This window comes from Macaca nemestrina, chromosome 7 (genome assembly GCF_043159975.1).
Source record: "Macaca nemestrina isolate mMacNem1 chromosome 7, mMacNem.hap1, whole genome shotgun sequence".
Lineage (NCBI taxonomy): Eukaryota > Metazoa > Chordata > Mammalia > Primates > Cercopithecidae > Macaca > Macaca nemestrina.
Genome location: NC_092131.1, coordinates 70,183,098 through 70,202,788, shown reverse-complemented (window position 1 = coordinate 70,202,788; position 19,691 = coordinate 70,183,098).

The following is a 19,691-nucleotide window of genomic DNA, read 5'->3' as shown; positions in this document are numbered from 1 at the left end:
TGCAGGTTTGTTACATAGGTAAACGTGTGCCATGGTAGTTTGCTACACTTATCAATCAATCACTTATCCTGATTTCTCACTCCCCCGGAACCCCCAGATATGCCCGTGTGTGTTGTTCCCCTCCCTGTGCCCATGTGTTTTCATTGTTCAGCTCCCACTTACAAGTGAGAACATGCAGTGTTTGGTTTTCTGTTCCCATGTTAGTTTGCTGAGGATAATAGCTTCCAGCTTCATCCATGTCCCTGCAAAGGACACGATCTCATTCCTTTTTATGGCTGCATAGTATTCTATGGTGTATATGTACGACATTTTCTTTATCCAGTCTATCATTGATGGGCCTTTGGGTTGATTCCATGTCTTTGCTACTGCGAATAGGGCTGCAGTGAACATATGCATGCATGTATATTTATAATGGAATGATTTATATTCCTTGGAGTATATATCCAGTAATGGGATTTCTGGGTCAAATGGTATTTCTGGTTCTAGATCTTTGAGGAATTGCCACACTGTCTTCCACAATAGTTGAACTTGTTTACATTCCCACTAACAGTGTAAATGTGGTCCTATTTTTTCACAGCCTCACCAACATCTATTGTTTCTTGACTTTTTAGTAATTGTCATTCTGAGTGGTATGAGATGATATCTCATTGTGGTTTTGATTTGCATTTCTCTAATTATCAATGATGTTGAGCTGTTGTTCATATGTTCGTTGGCTGCATAATTGTCTTCTTTCGAGAAGTGTCTGTTCATGTCCTTTGCCCACTTTTTTATGTGGTTGTTTGTTTTTTTTCTAGTAAATTTCAAACATCATTATTTTAATGGTATAGGTTACAGCAACAGATAACTATGTATATGTAAAGGCATGTATTTATGTAAAGATATAAACATAGACACAGGTAGACTGTAACTATGTAGTTACAGTCATTCAAACAATACTATTTAAACGGACTCTATATTTTACATATCTAAAATTTTAAAAACCATAAATTTAATGCAGTATTTCCAATTTCTTTCATCTTCAGGTGACTTTCTGAGATGCTATTTCTGACAATTTTGGTGGTAAATCCTTCAACACTTGGATCACCAAGTTCTTAGATTTTCTTCCTTCTCTTCAGAAATTGAAGTTGTAAAATTGTTTGAGAAGTTTTATCAGTTCTTGGATGCATTTGAATGACACTTCCCAGAGGACTAAATAAACTATATAGTTTGGATGCATTTGAAAACTACACACACACATATATACACACACACACACACACACACACATTATTACGTGTTTACTGATCACATTATAACAGATAATTTAATTATTGAATATTTGAGGAAATTAACAAAAGGTCAAAGAAGAAAATAAATCATTCATAATGCTGTCATCTCAAAGCAGCCATTGTTAACATTTTGGTACTTGTCCTTCCAAATATATATTTTAAATATTTCCAAACATAATTGTTCTAATGGCATAGTGAGGTTAAAGCAACAGTAATTATCTTAAACTTCCCTGACTTGTGCTCCCTCCAGCCTGATAAAGAGCCTAAGCTCTCCCTTATCACCATACCATGCCACTACGGCAAGTCCAAAGTGGGTCCTATAGGCTCCTAAACAAGCATGTCTTCTGCTCTCCAAGTCTACTGTGCAAAACCACTCCATGACAGCTCTTCGGCCACCTTGTCTTTATCTTCCTCGAGGATACCTTGTCTGTGACAAGGGAACTGCCTTCAGGTCCTCCCTAAACTGCAAAATCTTGAACTTGAGCTAACAAAATAAGCCAATGCCCTGCGGTCCTCACGTGGCAGAGCCATACTGTGTTTCATACCCCATGTGCTGTGTCACTATCCTGGGACCCTGAGAAGAGGCGCTGGCCCTCAAGCCTAACAAAGTATTCCACAAAAACCTCTCCTTTTACCAGCATCTGTTCGTTTTTTAGGACTCAAAAAATGCATAGCAACTGGGGAACAAACACTGTTCTGTTTGCTGCACCCTCTGTTTTTGACACCCCAGGCCCAGCAGAGAACATTTATCTCTGCCTATTAATATGTGCAAACAGATTCCTTTACTGGCCCCACCAATTTAATCAGATATACTGCCAAACCTAGACTCAAGCAGAGATCCCTATGATATGTTTGCTTTAGCTAACACTTTTTTTTTTTTCTTTACAGTGGGAGGAAACTTAAATAACTTTCAGTAAAAAAATAAAATGATTTTATCAAGGTTTCCTCTTTCTCTTCAATTCTTAGTTCCATTCTCTTCAAATAGTAGGCATGATGACCATGGTTAGCCTGAGTTCCACCTCAAAATCTTAACAATTCCATCAGGAAGGGATTATTTTTTCCCATTTGCTTTGACAAAATTATCAGTGAAGTGTCTGACTGTCCTGGTTTAGGACACGTGCTTATTATTTAGCACTCACTCTAGCCTAAGGATGGCTTACTGTGATGGGCTACAGCTGTGTTCAATACTCAATTACAGCTGTGTTACCTTCCTGCTCCCAAGACCTGCAAAGGTGTACAGGTCAAGAAGAGGCCCAAGAGTAAGTACTCAAGGACTGAAGAATATTATGAGAATCAGAGTGGAGAAGGATTGGTTTTCAAAAAGATGCTAGACAGACAATACCTGAATATCTACTATCTCATATATATATATATATTTTGTTGTTGTTGTTGTTGTTATCATAGAAGGTGAGCTCCCCGCAAGCAGGGTTTTGGTTGCTTTGTTCACTATTGTGTCCTCATCATCGTGGTATATATTTTAAAAGTTATTTTCACTTAAGATTGTATCATGACCATTTTCCTATGTGATTAATTTTTTTTTTTTTTTTTTTTTTTTTTGAGACGGAGTCTCACTCTGTCGCCCAGGCTGGAGTACAGTGGCGCGATCTCAGCTCACTGCAAGCTCCGCCTCCTGGGTTCACACCATTCTCCTGCCTCAGCCTCCCAAGTACCTGAGGCACCCACCACCACACCCGGCTAATTTTTTGTATTGTTAGTGGAGACGGGGTTTCACCGTGTTAGCCAGTCTCGATCTCCTGACCTTGTGATCCGCCCATCTCGGCCTCCCAGAGTGCTGGGATTACAGGCGTGGGCCACCGCCAATATTTTTTATAACATGATTTTAAGGACTCTACAGCATGCTATTGTTTGCAGTCCCCTACTTATTGCATCATTTTCTCCCAGTTGTGCAAACCACTGTATTTGTACTGTGATTTCCATCCTTTCATAGTATAACTATCTCTTCTGATCAATGCTACCCAATTGAAAGAAAACATGCAGTGCACATTCAGTGATTTGTTTTGAAAATCTCTTTGCACCGCCTTATAAAATTGTATCAAATCATTTAAACCTCAAAGTTCCTGCTTTAATTTATGTAGTTTAGTACTAGATCCCTCTGTGTCTTGCTTCCTAAGTTGTAAAATAAGCCTGATAGTACTACTTACCTCACAGGGCTATTATCATCATAAATGAGTATAGTATTGCCTGGCACATACTAAGTACTCAATAATTATTGGTTAAAATAGCCATTATTATTGTTAACTGCTACGTTGCCTTTCTCTGAAAGTAGGGTTTATATGTTAGTATGAGAGCACTGGGCTTAATAAGTGGAAGGGACTAGCACTCTGACAATAGAATCTGTAGGATATCAAATATAAATTACTGCTTTTTGTAGTAATAATTGATGTATATGAGAAATTTGATTTGCTTCGATATGTTCCACAACATACTGGCTTTTATTTTCATGATGCTGGGCTCTTCTGTATCCTGACCATTCTGTATTTGTGTTCTTTTATGGGGGGCACCCTCTCTCTTTCAGTCACATTTAATATTCAGTTTTTCTAGCAGTAGGAGGAGCATTTTAAAATGATTTCTATGAGTCCTTATTGGAAATGAATTCCCTACTGTAGCATCATAAGGTTTCACATGTAAAACTATTAAACTTGAGAGCTGGAGCTGATGAGGCCTACCATCTAAGCACTTTATGTTCAATAACATTTGGCCTTCTAAAGCACTGCATAATTAGAATAGTATTTTTTTTTTTTTTTTACCAGATTAGGAAGTCATCACTGCCTGTGCAGTTGCAGGAGGGAGAACAAGCTTGGAAATCAACAATCCAGACTTCCAAGCTTCCACCTTTCATTCATTTCACCTCACAGGCTAGTCACAACACAAATCAGTGGTCACTTGGAGTCATGGATCCAACATGCACACAGTTGTGGAAGAAATGCAGAGACAATTTAATGTGTCTTCAGTGAAGAACTGGCAGTTGTGGGAGGAATACTGCAGGTCCTCTTCTACTCTCAAGGGTGAGCTCCTCAAGGGCAGTGGTCTTGTCTGGCATGTTTTTGTGTTACCAGTGCCTGTGCAACCATAACCCAATGCCTCCTACTGGCCTGGATCTGTGGCAGGAGACTTACCTGATCTCACTGAATTCCCATCACAGCCTGAGGGGTAGGCAGCAGTAGACTCATTTAAGAACCAGAGTGAGAAAACTGTGCAATTAAGTAGAGTAGCAGGGTGAGAAAACAGTTTCAGGTCTGTCTGCCACAAAACCCGTGTCTGAGAGGCATGTGACAGGGAGTCGGGAAGCGGACTCTGGAGCTGAACTATCTGACCTCCAACCCTGGCTCTGCCACTCACTGGCTGTGTCACTTAATCTCTCTGTGTCTCCAGTCCTGCAAAAGGAGAATGGTAACAATACTTGCCTCAAAGGCTATAAGCTTAAATGACTTTGTAGTACTGCCTGGAATATACTATATGTTCAGCAAATATCAGCAAAAATAACCATTATTGTTATGGTTGTTTTTGTTATTGTTATTGTTACACTGCCCTTCTCTAAGAGAGAGTTTTAAATTTTGGCAATATATAGGATGGAGCTAGCACTCTGGTACAGAATCTGTAGGTTATCAAAGATGAATTACTGCTTGACTCCCTTTAGTGTATCTTAGTATCTTTTCTTCCATTATGTTTGGATCTTGCTCTGGCTCACTTGGAGCCATTCCCTAGAAAGAGACAGAATGTACTAAAATTCTACCCAGGAAACACTTTCCACACCAGTGTACCTGTCCATAGGAAGTCATAAAAATTCATGGAAAATTTCATCTTAAGAGTAAAACTGATCCAACAAAGGACAAAGCACAGCAGTGATGCACATTTGCTAACTTTTTTTCGGGTTCTGTTTCTCAAGATAAATACATAATGGTGAATATTTTAATCCTCCAAGAATTTCATTTTATACAATGATTAATAACATATATTTTATCTACAGAGAAGATCATGGAATCTAATACATCTAATTTAATTTTTTCCCTTAAAATAATGGTTAGATAAGTATTAAAATGTGAATCTCCTTTTCTTTAAAGCAAAGGAGAAATGTGTACTTATTGCACTTCTTGCTTGACCAAATCATTTTTGTGGAATCTTTTTGTTGACTACTCATGATCAAGAGGCACATGGTGTTGATCATTTCTTTTAATGTTTGCAACTGTTCTGTGGGTGTGGTTGGGTATTAAGAGGATGTGGGGGCAGTGGAAGAATTTGTTTTGCTTATACTGTTTCTTTCATTAGAAAAACATTTTTTAAGAAATGCACAGATATTTTGTACATTTCAAAGACATGAAAGGTAATCTTTATATTTGGAAAAAGAATATTGGAAAGATATCATAGGCAGCTGTTACCTTTTAAAAGGAATTTAAACAATTTCTTGGAGATCCTGAAAATTTTTGTTGTGGATGATCTTGGCTCTCACTCAGCAAACTTGAAGTTCAACTACTTTTAATTGTATATTTACTTCTTTTCATTATTCAGTTGTTTATAAAATACTATATCATAAATATTTACTATAACCAGCACACATATACAGTGTAAAATTTGATAAATTTTGACATAGGTACGTACCCATGAAACCATCACCATAATCGATATATAGTCAACCCTCAGTATTTGTGAGGGATTGGTTCCAGGACCTCCTGCATACCAAAATCTGTGGATGCTCAAGTCCTTGGCATAGGACTTGGCATAGTCTTTGCCTACAACCTAACTTATATCCACTTGTATACCTCAAATCGTCTCTAGATTACTCATAATACCTAATACAATGCAAATGCTATATAAATAGTAGTAGTTATACTGTATTGTTTTTTCATTTTTATTTTTGTAGTAGTATTGTTATTTTTTTCATTTTTTTGTCAGTATTTTCAATCTGTGATTGGTTGAATCGTAGATGTGGAACCCGGGGATATGGAAGGCTGACTATAGTAAATATATCTATCACGACCACTTCCAAATTTGCTCAAGCCCCTTGGTAAGCCCTTCCTCTTAATCCTCCCTGATTACCCACACTACTTCAGGCAACAACTGATCTGCTTTCTGTTACTATATATTAGTTTGCATTTTAAATGTTTTATATAAATAACTGTACAGTATGTATCTTTTTTTTAAATTTGGCTTGTTTCATTCAGCATAAATATTTTGAGATTCATCTCTATTGTTCTTTTTATCATTTTTATTCATTTCTCTCTATAGGTAAATGATTTTCCATTGCACAGATATTGCTACAGTTTATCCATTTACTGTTCAATGGACATTTGCGTTGTTTCCAGTTCTCAGCTATTACAAATAAAGCTTTGCTGAAGAAAAATACTTTAGACAAGTTAAATTTAATAGAGTTTAATTGAGCAAAGAAAAATTAATGAATGAATCATGCAGCTCTTAGAACCAGAACAGATTCTAAGAACTCTGGCCTGCCATGTTGTTGGGCAGCATTTATGGACAGAAAACAGAAGTGAGATATAGAGACAGTTTAGTTGGTTACAGCGTGGTGTTTGCCATTATTTGAATCAGCCTCTTGTGATTGACTGAAGCTCAGCTACTGTAATTGACTGAGACTCAGCTATTTGATCTAAGGGTATTGCATGGGTCCGTTCTCACATTGCTATACAGAACTACCTGAGACTGGGTAGTTTATCAAGAAAAGAGATTTAATTGACTCACAGTTCCATAGGCTGTACAAGTGGCATGGCTGAGGAGGCCTCAGGAAACTTCCAATCATGGCAGAAGGTGAAGGGGAAGCAAGCACATCTTAACTTGATGACAGGAGACAGTGAAGAGGGAAGTGCCATACACATTGAAACAACCAGATCTCGTGATAACTCACTCACTTTCACAGGAACAACAAGGGAGAACTCTGCCCCCATAATCCAATCAACTCTAACCAGGCCCCTCCTCCAGCATGTGGGGATTATAATTCAGCATGAGATTTGGGTGGGGATACAGAACCAAACAATATCAAGTATACTTTAAAATTAGACCTTTAGTTCATTTATGTATTCTTAGGTTGCAGTTCATTACATAAGGACTTGAGTATGGAGGCATTCTCAGGCCAAATTTAGTTTAGTTTAATGTTTTCTATCAATGGGATTTTGGGAGGAAGACCACTGGAGTGTGACAGTCATCACATCATATCACTTCATATCATGGGTACATACTGTCAATAGGCCTGATCAATGTTGACGTTAACCTTGATCACCTGGTTAGGTAGTGTTTTCCAGGTTTCTTCATTATAAAGTTTTTCTCCCCCACCCCTTTTCATATTTGTAATGTATTCCTTGGAAGGAAGTCATTATGAACCACCACATTTAAAGAGTGGGGAGTTATGGTCCACCTTCTTGAGACTAGAGTATCAGCATACATTATTTTAAATTCTTCTGCATCGGAAATTTGTCCATTCTCCGAAGTTATTTATTTATTCAATGGCTTATATTCATACAGATTTATAGGCACTCATGAGGATTTTTTGTACTTTGGATTATAACCTAATATTAAATTTTTGCTTGAATTGTTCCAGCTTTGTTCCTGTTCGGTTGCTTAGAGTTTTATTGGGAGCTCTTTCAGTTGAATCCTAGACCCCCTTTGACATATGCCCATCATTGTGGTGTTTTTTTTTTTTTTTTAACACCTTTTTACTCTGGCACTATAAGATGCTCCAGGTATGTCTTGTATATTTCCTGCCCTAACTGTAGAATCAGCCATTTATCCCAGGACCCCAGCTCCTTTTTATTGGATGATAGTATTTAAAACCAAGATTTGGGCACTGGATGTGCTTTTTGCTGCTAGGCCCTCTCAGCAGTTAGGACAAAGAGATGTATTCTAACCTATGTATATAAACTTATCTAAAAGTACTTCCATGTGTAACCAACCTTATGTATATTGAGTTAGACAGGAGCTCATGCCGATGCTCCCAACTCTTTCTCTTGCTTATCTGTAACTTTCCACGCTCACTACCTGCCATCCATCTACTTAATTATTCAATTTTGGTATGTACGTATGGGGCTTTCAGAATTGCTAACCCAAACTTCAATGGGAAACAGCTTTTATCAACTAGACTACAGTGCTCATGAGAAGTTCCTATTGCTGCTATTATTACAGACTCCATTAATTTACAAATTTTCTTAGGTCTGAAACTAATTCGCCCACCCAATTTTGTGAGATTGTTTCATACATGTGTAATACATTTAGTTAATTTTTATATCCCACATTTTCTGCTGGGATCCTCTAAAGTGATTTTTAAAAAAATTTCATACCTTGAAGCGTACCTTTTTTGCTTTAAGTTTCTTTGGAATTTGAAAAATAATGTCTTGTATTCACAATTACAGTATCATACAGAATAATTTCCATACCTAATAAATCATCTGTGCTCTCCTATTCAATCATTTACCTCACTCTCTGTGTCCCTGGAAACTACTCATTACCATTTCTATACATTTTCCAGGCTGTCATAGAATTGGAATCAGTTAGTAGAGAGCTTTGTCAGGGTGGCTTCTTTCACTTAGCAATATACATTTAAGATTCATCCACTTTTTATGGCTTGATAGCTCATTTCTTTTTATTGCTGAATAACATGCCATTGTATGCATGAACCATGGTTTATTTACCTATTGAAGGGCTTTTTGTTTGCTTCCAGTTTTTGATGATTATAAATAAAGTAGCTACAAACTTTCACAAGCAGTTTTTACATGAACATAGTTCTTAAATCAGTCGGGAAAATACCTAGAAGCTTGATTGCTGGATTGTATGGTAAGACTCTGTTTAGATTTATAAGAAATGGCCAAACTGTCTTCCAAAGTGGCTGTATTGTTTTGCATTCCTGCCAGCAATGAATGAGAGTTCCTGTTGCACCACATCCTAGCACACTAGTTAGTTATTTGTATTGTCAGTTTTTAATTTTAGTCATTCTAATAGTGTTTGGTGGTATCACATTGCTCTTCTACTTTGTAATGATAAATGATATAGACGGTCTTTTCATATACATATTTGCCATCTGTATGTTTTCTTCCAGGAGGTGTTTGCTTAGAACTTTGGCCCATGTTTTCGTTGGGTTGTGTAAAAATAAGTAGTTACAATCAAAGCTGATGGAACTTTAAATTATTTTGAGTCTTAAAGGAATGTGATTATAGGACCTGAGTTATGTAAACTAGCTGTAACTTTTGTTCCTCTGATTATAGATTGGCCTTTTTCTTTACCTGCATTTTTTGTAAAATGTTGTAAAAGACTAAAGGGCACCGAAGAAGACCCCTTCCGTCTTCACTGTTGATCTTCATTACAGACTGACTTCCCTCTTACTTCTCTTACACAACGACCTCAGGACTATCACATTGCGTAAGATGGAATGTAAAATCTACTCTTTTAAATTGAAAAAGAAAAAGAAAACAAGTTGTAACTAATCAAATCGTTGTAACTCTTAAACTAGTCCTGTGTGAAAAATGTAATCACATTAAATTTCTTTGTTTTCTGCCTGTATAAGCAAGACCTTAACTTTTCAGCTTTGGAGCACTGACTAAGTTGGCCATTCTTGCTTAGCACTTGAATAAACTCTTTTAAATTGTATTCTTATCCTTCCAATTATTTCAAGTTGATAGTTTTTTTTCTTATTGTTGATTTTTAAAAGTTCATTGTTTATTTTCGATGTAAGTCTTTAATCAGATATGTGTGTTGCAAACATTTTCTCTCTGTGGTTTGCCTTTTCATTCTCTTAAGAGTATTTTTTTCAGAGAATTTTTTAATTTTAATAGAGCCCAGTTTATCAACGTTTGCTTTTGTGGATTATGCTCTTGGTCTTGCATTTAAAAACTCATCAGCAAACCTAATGTAATGTAGAGTTTCTCTCCTTTTTTTTTCCAAGATGTTTTACAGTTTTGCACTTTACATTTAGGTGTATGGCACATTTTCAGTTAATTTTTGTGTAAATTGTAAGATTTGTGTTTGGGTTCTTTTTTCTTTTTCTTTTGTAAGAACATCCAATTGTTTTGGCACTATTTATTGAAAAGACTATCATTTATTTATGTATTTATTTATTTAATTGCCGTCGTTCCTTTGTCAAAGTTCAGTTGACTGTATTTGTGTAGGTCTATTTTGGGTTCTTTATTTTGTTTCATTGTTCTATGTGTCCTTTCACCAAATCCATGCTGCCTTCATTACTGTAGCCTTATAACAAGTTTAGAAATAGGGTTGTGTTAGTCCTCCAGTGTTGTTCTTCTTCAGCATTGTGTTGGCTGTTCTTAGTGCCTTGCCTTTTCATATAACCTAGAATCTGCTTAATGAAATCTACAAAATAGCTTGCTGTTGTCTTTTTTTTTTTCTTTTACAACTCTCTCTGTTGTCCAGGCTGGAGTGCAGTGGCATGATCATGGCTCACTGCAACCTCAACCTCCCAGGTTCAAGCAATCCTCCCACCTCAGCCTCCTGAGTAGCTGGTACTACAGGTGTGTGCCACCATGCCAAGCTAATTTTGTATTTTTTGTAGAGAAAGTGTTTTCCTATGTTGCCTGGGCTGGTCTTGGACTCCTGGGCTCAAGAGATCCCTTGTCATTGGCCTCCAAAGTACTGAGATTACAAGCATGAGCCACTGCACCTGGCCTACTGGTATGTTAATTGGCTTCACATTAAATCTTCAGAGCAAGTTGTGAAGAATTGATAACTTAATTACCAATATTGAGTCTTCACATCCATGAACATGGAATATTGCTCCATTTATTTAGATATTTTATTATTTTCATTGCTGTTTTACAGTTTTCTGCATATAGGTTTTGTACATATTTTGCCAGACATAACTAGATATTTCATTTTGGGGGTACTATTGTAAATGGTTTTGTGTTTTTAGTGTCAAATTCCAATTGTTCATTGCTGACAGACACACAGGAAGGCAATGGACTCTTAAACATTAATCTTGTATTCTGCAACTCTGCTGTTCTTGCTTAGTTCCAGAATTTTTTGTTTTTGGTCAATTATTTGAAGTTTTATATCTATCTATTTATCTATCTATCTATCTATCTCAACAACGATGTCCTCTGTGAATAGAGGTAGTTTTATTTCTTTCCAATTTGCATATCTTTTTATTTCTTTTTCTTTTTTTATTGTACTAGCTAGTATTTGTAGTACAACATTGAATTTGAGTGGTGTATTAGTCTGTTCTCACACTGCTAATAAAGACATAGCCAAGACTGGGTAATTTATGAAGAAAAGGAGGTTTAATGGACTCAGAGTTCCACATGGCTGGGGTGGCCTTACAATCATGGTGAAAGACTAATGAGGAGCAAAGTCACGTCTTATGTGGCAGCAGGCAAGAGAGCTTGTGCAGGGGAACTCCTGTTTATATAACCATGAGATCTTGTGAGACTTATTCACTACCACTAGAACAGTATGGGGGAAACTGCCCCCATGATTCAATTATCTCCCCCTGGCCCCGCCCTTGACACATGGGGATTACTACAACTTAAGGTGAGATTTGAGTGGGGACACAGCCAAACCACATCAAGTGGTGAGAAAGGAATCCACACCTTATTTCCAGGCTTGAGGGGCAAGTAAAAAGCATTTCATTCCCCATTAACTATTATGTTAACTTAGGGGTTTCTTGGTAGATGTTACTTATCAAGTTGATAAATTTTCCCTTTATTTGTAGTTTGCTGATTTTTTTAAAAAATCACAAATGGGTGGTATATGTTGTTATATGCTTTTTCTGTGTTAATTGGCATGATCTTATGATTTTCTATCTGTAACCTGTTGATGTGGTAGATTAGGTAAACCAAAAAGTATCTGAGATAGGTCTCAGCCAATTTAGAAGTTCATTTTGCCAGGATTAAGGACATGCCTGTGACACAGCCTTAGTGGGTCCTGAGGAAAAATGCCCAAGGTGGTTGGGATACAGCTGGGTTTGATACATTTTAAGGAGACATAAGACATCAACCAATACATGTAAGATTTCTACTGGTTCAGTCTGGATGTAAGATTTCTACTGGTTCAGTCTGGAAAGGTGGGAAAACTTGAAATGGGGGGGTTGGGGGGCTTCCAGGTCATAGGTGGATTCAGATTTTCTGATTGGCAATTTGTTGAAAGAGTTTATTTAAAGACATACAGTTGAGGTGAGGTACAAGATGGCTGACTAGATGTAGCCAGGTGGAACAGCTCCCACAGAAGGACTGAGACAACTTACATGCTTTTAACACATCTTCAGAGGAAAGATGCCAAGAGTGGACAGAAGGAAGATGCAGAGGCTGGGCTGAAGGGGGAGAAAACTGGGAACCCTGCACAGGACAACCATGCACAGGACTCATTTTTGGGCCACAACAGCTCCAGGGGAATGGGTGAATTGAACTGGCAAGGAGCAACCCACTCTTACCATGGGACTCTGGAAGCCTGGCAGGAGGAGACTCCTTGACCACCATGGACACTCAAGTTGGCAGGGAGAGCTGCTTAGAGAAGTGGTAGGGGCAGCAAGTCAGCTAATGTGGAGCCCAGATGGTTTAATGTGGGAGCAACTGTAGTGGAGCATGGCTAGAGACAGCCACCCCTGTGGGCTTGACTTGCTCCATTGGAGACTCGAGCCCTTGGGGAACTGTCAGATCTGAACTCTGAAGGGTGGCCTTGCCCATCAGACAGGGCTGGTCTGACCTGAGCAATCCTTGGTCTGCTGGTCTCTCCTGGGGCCCCAGCCTGGCCACACCTGCTTGTAGGGTAGTCTCGGATGCCCTGGGGGGCTCTACCGTAGCTTCAGCACTGGCAGACCATGCCTTACTGGTGAGGAGCTCCAGCAAGGCAGCCCCTACAGCCATGCATCAGCCCACATGCTTCCTCCCCATACTGCAGCTTCCCCTGGGCCCATGACAACTCCCTACATCACTTTGCTGGCTTGTGTCTGCATGGGCAGGTTTTGCTCTCCTTGCTCCATCAGTGTGTGGGAATGCAGTAGCCCTCTCTCCCTCCACCAACCACCTTTACAGATAGGCCTTTGGTGGGCACAGTGCCAGCAAACCCCATCCCCACCAGTGCCCCACTCTTGCACTAACACTGCACAGAGAACAACAGATTCTCCCCCACACTAAGCAATCACTCCTGCTTGTGGGGCACAAAGAAAGCACCCAGACCTGTGGCTGCCAGCACCCCACCTTGCGCCAACATCATCTCCAGTGTGATCATGCACACAGTCTCCAGCAGAGGCCCCCCACTCACCACCAGCTATGTTGCCTCTGCCACTGTGGTGAATGCCCACAGTGAGGCAGTCACCCCAGTATCCACTAGCACTCTGCCACACCTGCCTCACCTCAGTGTCCCCAGCACAGTGTATTCCAAACCTTGAGGAGGCAGAGAACAAAGTCGGGGCTGAATACAAGTCTCCAGAGTTAGAGCACGCAGTCCAGGAGTTGGGAGGTGAAGATTGGGCCTATAAAATCTTCCAGAAAGGAATGCACCCAGCTGAATCCACCGTATACAACAATCAAACCCTCAAATCCATCAAATAGGATAAAACAACAACAAAAAAATCCATCCAAAGGTCAGCAACCTTAAAGATTGAAGGTAGATAAGCCCACAAACACACACAATCATCAGATTTTCCAAGGTCAAAATGAAAGAAAAAAATGTTAAAGGCAGCTAGAAAGAAAGGTCAGGTCACCTATAGCGGAGAACCCATCAGACTACAGGAGACCTTTTAGTAGAAACCCTACAAGCTAGAAGAGATTAGAGTCCCATATTCGACATTCCTCAAGAAAAGAAATTTCAACCCAGAATTTCACATCTAGCCAAACATAAGTGAAGGAGTAATACAGTCCTTATGAGACAAGCAAATGCTGAGAAAATTCACTATCATCAGACCTGCCTTACAAGAGCTCCTGGAGGAAGCACTAAATATGGAAAGGAAAGACTGTTGCCAGCCACTAAAAAAACACACTGAAATACACAGACCAGTGATACCATAAAGCAACCACATAAACAAGTCTACAAATTAAGCAACTAACATCATGATGACAGGATCAAATTCACATGTATCAATACTAACATTAAACGTAAATGAACCAAATGCCCCCACTAAAATGGCAAGCTGGGTAAAGAACCAAGACCCACTGGTATGCTGTCTTCAAGACACCCAGCTTGCAAGCAGTGACACACACAGGCTCAACATAAAAGGATGGGGAAAAATCTACCAAGCAAATGGAAAACAGAAAAAAGCAGGGGTTGCAATCTTAGTTTGTGAAAAACAGACTAAACCAACATAGAAAAGACAAAAAAATAATAGTGGGAGACTTTAATACCCACTGATAATATTAAACAGATCACTGAGACAGAAAATTAACAAAGATATTCAGGACCTGAAACTGAACCCCTTCCTTACACCATATACAAAAGTTAACTCAAGATGGATTAGAAACTTAAATGTAAAACCCAAAACTATAAAAACCCTAGGCAAAAATTGACAAATGGGATCTAATTAAACTAAGGAGCTTCTGTACACAAAGGAGACTATCAGCAGAGTGAACAGACAACCTACAGAATGGGAGAAAATTTTTGCAAACTATACAGCTGACAAAGGTCTAATATCCAGCATCTGTAAGGAACTTTAACAAATGTACAAGAAAAAACCCAAACAACTCCATTAAAAAGAGGGCAAAGTACATGAACAGACACTTTGCAAAAAGGGACTTATGTGTGACCAACAAACATATGAAAAAAGATCAATATTACTGATCATTAGAGAAATGTAAGTCAACACCACAATGAGATACCATCTCACATAAGTCAGAATGGCTATTATAAAAAGTAAAATCAGGTCCTGGTGAAGTTGTGAAGAAAAAGGAACACTTACACACTGTCAGTGAGGGGTATAAATTAGTTTAACCGTTGTGGAAGACAGTGTGGTGGTTTTTTAAAGACCAAAAAACAGAAAAACCATTCAACCTAGCAATCCCATTATTGGGTATATATACAAAGGAATATAAATTATTCTATTATAAAGAAACATGCACATGTATGTTCATTGCGACACTATTCACAATAGCAAAGACATGGAATCAACTTAAATGCCCATCAGATTGGATAAAGAAAATGTGGTATATATATACCATGGACTACTATGCAACCTTAAAAAAGAATGAGATCATGTCCTTTGCATGAACATGCATGGAGCTGGAGGTCATTATCCTCAGCAAACTCACACAGGAAACCAAATACCACATGTTCTCACTTATAAGTGGGAGCTAAATGATGAGCACATGTGGACACATATAGGGGAACAGCATACAGGGGCCAACTGGAGGGTGGATAGTAGGATCAATGAAAGTTTCAGGAAAAATAACTAATGCATAATATGCATAATACCTGGGTGATGAAATAATCTGCACAACAAACCCCCATGACACAAGTTTACCTATACCACGAACCTGTACATGTACCCCTGAACTTAAAATAAAAGTTTTTTTTTTTTTTTTTTTTTTAAAACCCTGGTATCCATAAAAGGGAGTGTCTGGGTTAAGATAAGGAGTTGTGGAGGCCGAGGTTCTTTTTATGCAGATAAAGCTTCCAGGTAGCAGGTTTCAGAGAGAATAGATGGTAAATATTTCTTATCAGAGTTAAAAAGGTACCAGACTCTTGGTTAATTCTCCTAGATCAGGGAAAAGATCTGGAAAGGGAAGGGGATTTTCTACAGAATGAATACTTTTCCCACAAGAGATAGCTTTGCAGGACTATTTAAAAATATGTCAAAGAAACACATTTTAGGGTAAAATGCTTTGATTTCTTTCAGGGCTTTCTGTCTGTCATGTGATGCTATACTAGAGTCAGTCTGGAATTTGGTGTCTTATTGCTACAAAAAGCATTAAGTGCTCCATTTTAATGTTAATACTGGCCAGTTGTGTCTGAATTTCAAAGGGAGAGTGTATAATGAGGTCTGTCCAAGCCCCCACCAACCATCATGACTGAACTAGTTTTTCAGGTTAACTTTGGAATGCCCTTGGCTGAGTGGAGGGGTCCATTTAGATGGTTCAGAGACTTAGAATTTTATTTTTGGTTACAATTATATTGATTGATTTTCAAGGGTTAAACTAGCCTTGCTTACTTAGAATACATCCCAGTTTATCATGGTATATAGTTCTTTTTATACACTGTCAGATCTTATTTGATAATATTTATTCAGGATTTCCCTATCTGTATTCATGAGAAATATTGGTTTGTAGTTTTTGTTTCTTGTAATATCTTTATCTGCTTTTGATGGTGGGGTAATGCTGGCTTCACAGAATGAGTTAAGAAGTGTGCCCTCTGCTTCTATTTTCTTGAGAAGATGAGTATCATATCTGAATCTGGTTCTGATGCTTGCTTTATCTCCTCAGACTTTTATTTTGCCTTTTGGTATGCCTTCTGATTTTTTTTTTGGTGAAAGCTGTAAATGTTGTGTCAGGTAATAGAAAACAATGTAAATAGACCTGTTCTGTGAGGATTTATGTTAATTTGGCGTGGATTCGGGCTGTGTTTGCTGTAATTGTAAGTTCCAGCCTCTTCCAATTCCTTCTGTGCCTTTGTTTTGTCTTCCCCTAATTTGGGCTTCCCTAAGTACTATGCCTCAGAAAGAATCTGAGTCTTGCATCTCTTTTAGCTGTAATCAACTATTACCATACTGGATCCACATTTGTGTGGTGATAGGAGTGGGAGAAGATACAAATTTTGTAATCTTCCAAAAAAATGTCAGTCTTTTAGTGGGCTTGTGTTGATGGCCTAACACCTTCACAAATGTTTCTTTTGTATAGCTTCTTCCCTATCCCCTTTAGGTGAAACATGAGGACTGGAGCTCCAATGCTCTGATAAAATATTTTCTTATGTAGAAGAGGCCTTTGTTGTATAGAAGGAGGCTCTGAGCATAGTTTACAAGGATTGCTTTTGCCCTCTTCCTTCCCGAGACAAAAGGGGATCTTTTTGATTTTTTGAAATTGCCATTTAAGTGTTTCTACAATATATGGCTTCTGCTATAGATAGGCAAATTTTGGCTGTGACTCTGAATGTGCTTGTTTGTTCAAATTTGGGGGTGGTAGTGTGGCCTGCAAACTCAGTTTTTTCATGGGCCCAAGAAAACTCATTGGTTTTCAGTTTGTTCAGCTTTTTCTTGTTGTAAGGATGGAATGAGGAATTTTAATTTCTTTACGTGTTTTAGCTGAAACTGGAAGTCTACTTAAGATCTATTTATTTTACTCTGTTAACTGTTGTTTCTTAATGTCTTACCCATTTGCCCCTCCTCACCTTCAATTCCCCATTACCACATGTATACATACAATACTTGTCCCTGTCTACCTCTGCAAGAATTTTTCTATTTTTATTTTTATTATCTAGTAGTTTTATGCTTAAAATTAAATCTTTGATTCATCTTGAATTAATTTTGGTAGAAAAAGTGAGATGGTAATAAACTTTTTTGTTTTTGTCCAAATGCCAGACCATTATATCAAATGATCCATCTTTTCTCCACTGACATGAAATGCTGATCTTTTTTATATACTCAATTAAAAAATATATTTCATCATTTTTCAACTCTCAATTTGTTCATTATTTTGTCAGTTTACTCCTATATCAGTATCAATTTTTTTCATATAAGTTTCACAGCTTGGTAAATTACTAATAATCACTTTTTTAAAAAATGTTAATACATTAATTGCATATGTTTCTTTAAGGATAATTGATGTATTTATAATATTTATTTTCCTCTCCAAGAATAGGTATATCTTTTTATTTATTCTAAATTTTCTTCCACAAACTTCTTAATTTATTATAAATATATTATTATCTCTTAATTGAATTTTCTTGCCAGTTATCATTTGCATATAGGAAAGCATATAGGATATCATTTGCATAGAGGAAAGCATTTTGGTAAATGTATTTTGTACCCGTGGTTTTACTGAATTATCTTGTTGTGTATAATCATTTTTTACTTGTCTTTCTTGGGTTTATGGTGAAATAACCACATCATTTTCAAATAATGATAATTTTGCCTTTTCCTTTCTATTTTTTGCCTCATTTATTTGTTGTCTAATGATAATGACCAATACTTTCAGAACAATATTAGCTTGTTTTATTATAATAGACTTTTTAAACCGTATTTATCTTTGTCTTGATAGAATACGAAGTCCTTGAGATGCAGACTTTTATTATCTTTAACCCCTAACATAGTGTAGGCATAAAATAGGTAATCAATTGGTAGTTGTTAAATGATCCAGCCAGGGTAGGGTAGACTAGGCTGAGCTGAGGTGAGTAGATATGTACTCCACCCAGGTGAATCAGCCTAGGTAAAGTGAGTATCCTCTAATATCACAGGGATAGCAAAAGTGACTCTTCATCAGACCAATAAGTCTGGTGTGAGTCCCATAGCTAGAACCTATGATTCTTGAACACCATTGGGTCCTCAAAGAGCTGTCTCCTTCAAGGTCTGTCTCAGATCAGTTGGAGTTAGGAAATGCTTCTGCTCAAGGCCTGTTTTTTTTTTTAGCCACACATGCCCTGAAAATAGTGATTTCAAAAGTCTGTGTACAGAAGAGAAATAGCCAAAGAGAAGTAGAAGGGCTTTGTGGATTCTATACGGCCATCCTGCAGCCCTTAGGACATCCTCACAGAAGCAGCAGGAACCTTCTCTGGCTACTGAATGGGACTCCAACAGTGGTCCTGTGTTGGGAATAGGATGATGGAAGTTGCAGTTTGGCTTCCCTGTACATAATAAGCATCAGTACTCTTTGAAGCGTGTGTAGGGGCAGACATATCTCAAAGGCAGCTGCGAGAGCTCCATCTGTGAGGCCTGCCTAGAACGTGGTGAGGGTAATAGAGCATCAGTAATGGGCAGGATGAAAAAGACAGCTGCTAGTTGGAATGGGTCCAGAGTGAGAAGAGAAACTGCAGTACATAAACTAAAGACACCTGTATCTTTAGGTTCTGAGCAGGGGCCAAAGTAGTGACGGCTTAATGGGCTTTCAAAAACATGAACAGACCTGAGGCCCATGGCCTTGGCTTGTGGCCCGATGGACAAATATCTCTGGCTTGGTACTAGCTACTATAACCCAAATTTGGTGGCTCAAGAATAGTGCTCTCCTTTTCAACTCTATTCCAGTAAGTCCTTCATCATGCATTTTTATTTCAGAGAAGATTGCTTCTAATGTTTTCATTAGAAAAATGAATATTATGATGGATTTCCATTTTCCAATGAAGTTAATTGGCCATGGGCAATAATAATAAGCACTGTATCTAGTGGAAAGAAAAGCAGAGGAATGTTGTTCACAAATTGCTGGGGGCAAGCAAAGATCATGGGCTCATTTGAGGAACTGAGGCTTTTGATTAGCTGTGTGACTTGAGGCAGTCTCAGTGCCCAGCACTGTATCCTCAAATGGGGTTTGTGCATTTGTTCTCTCATTC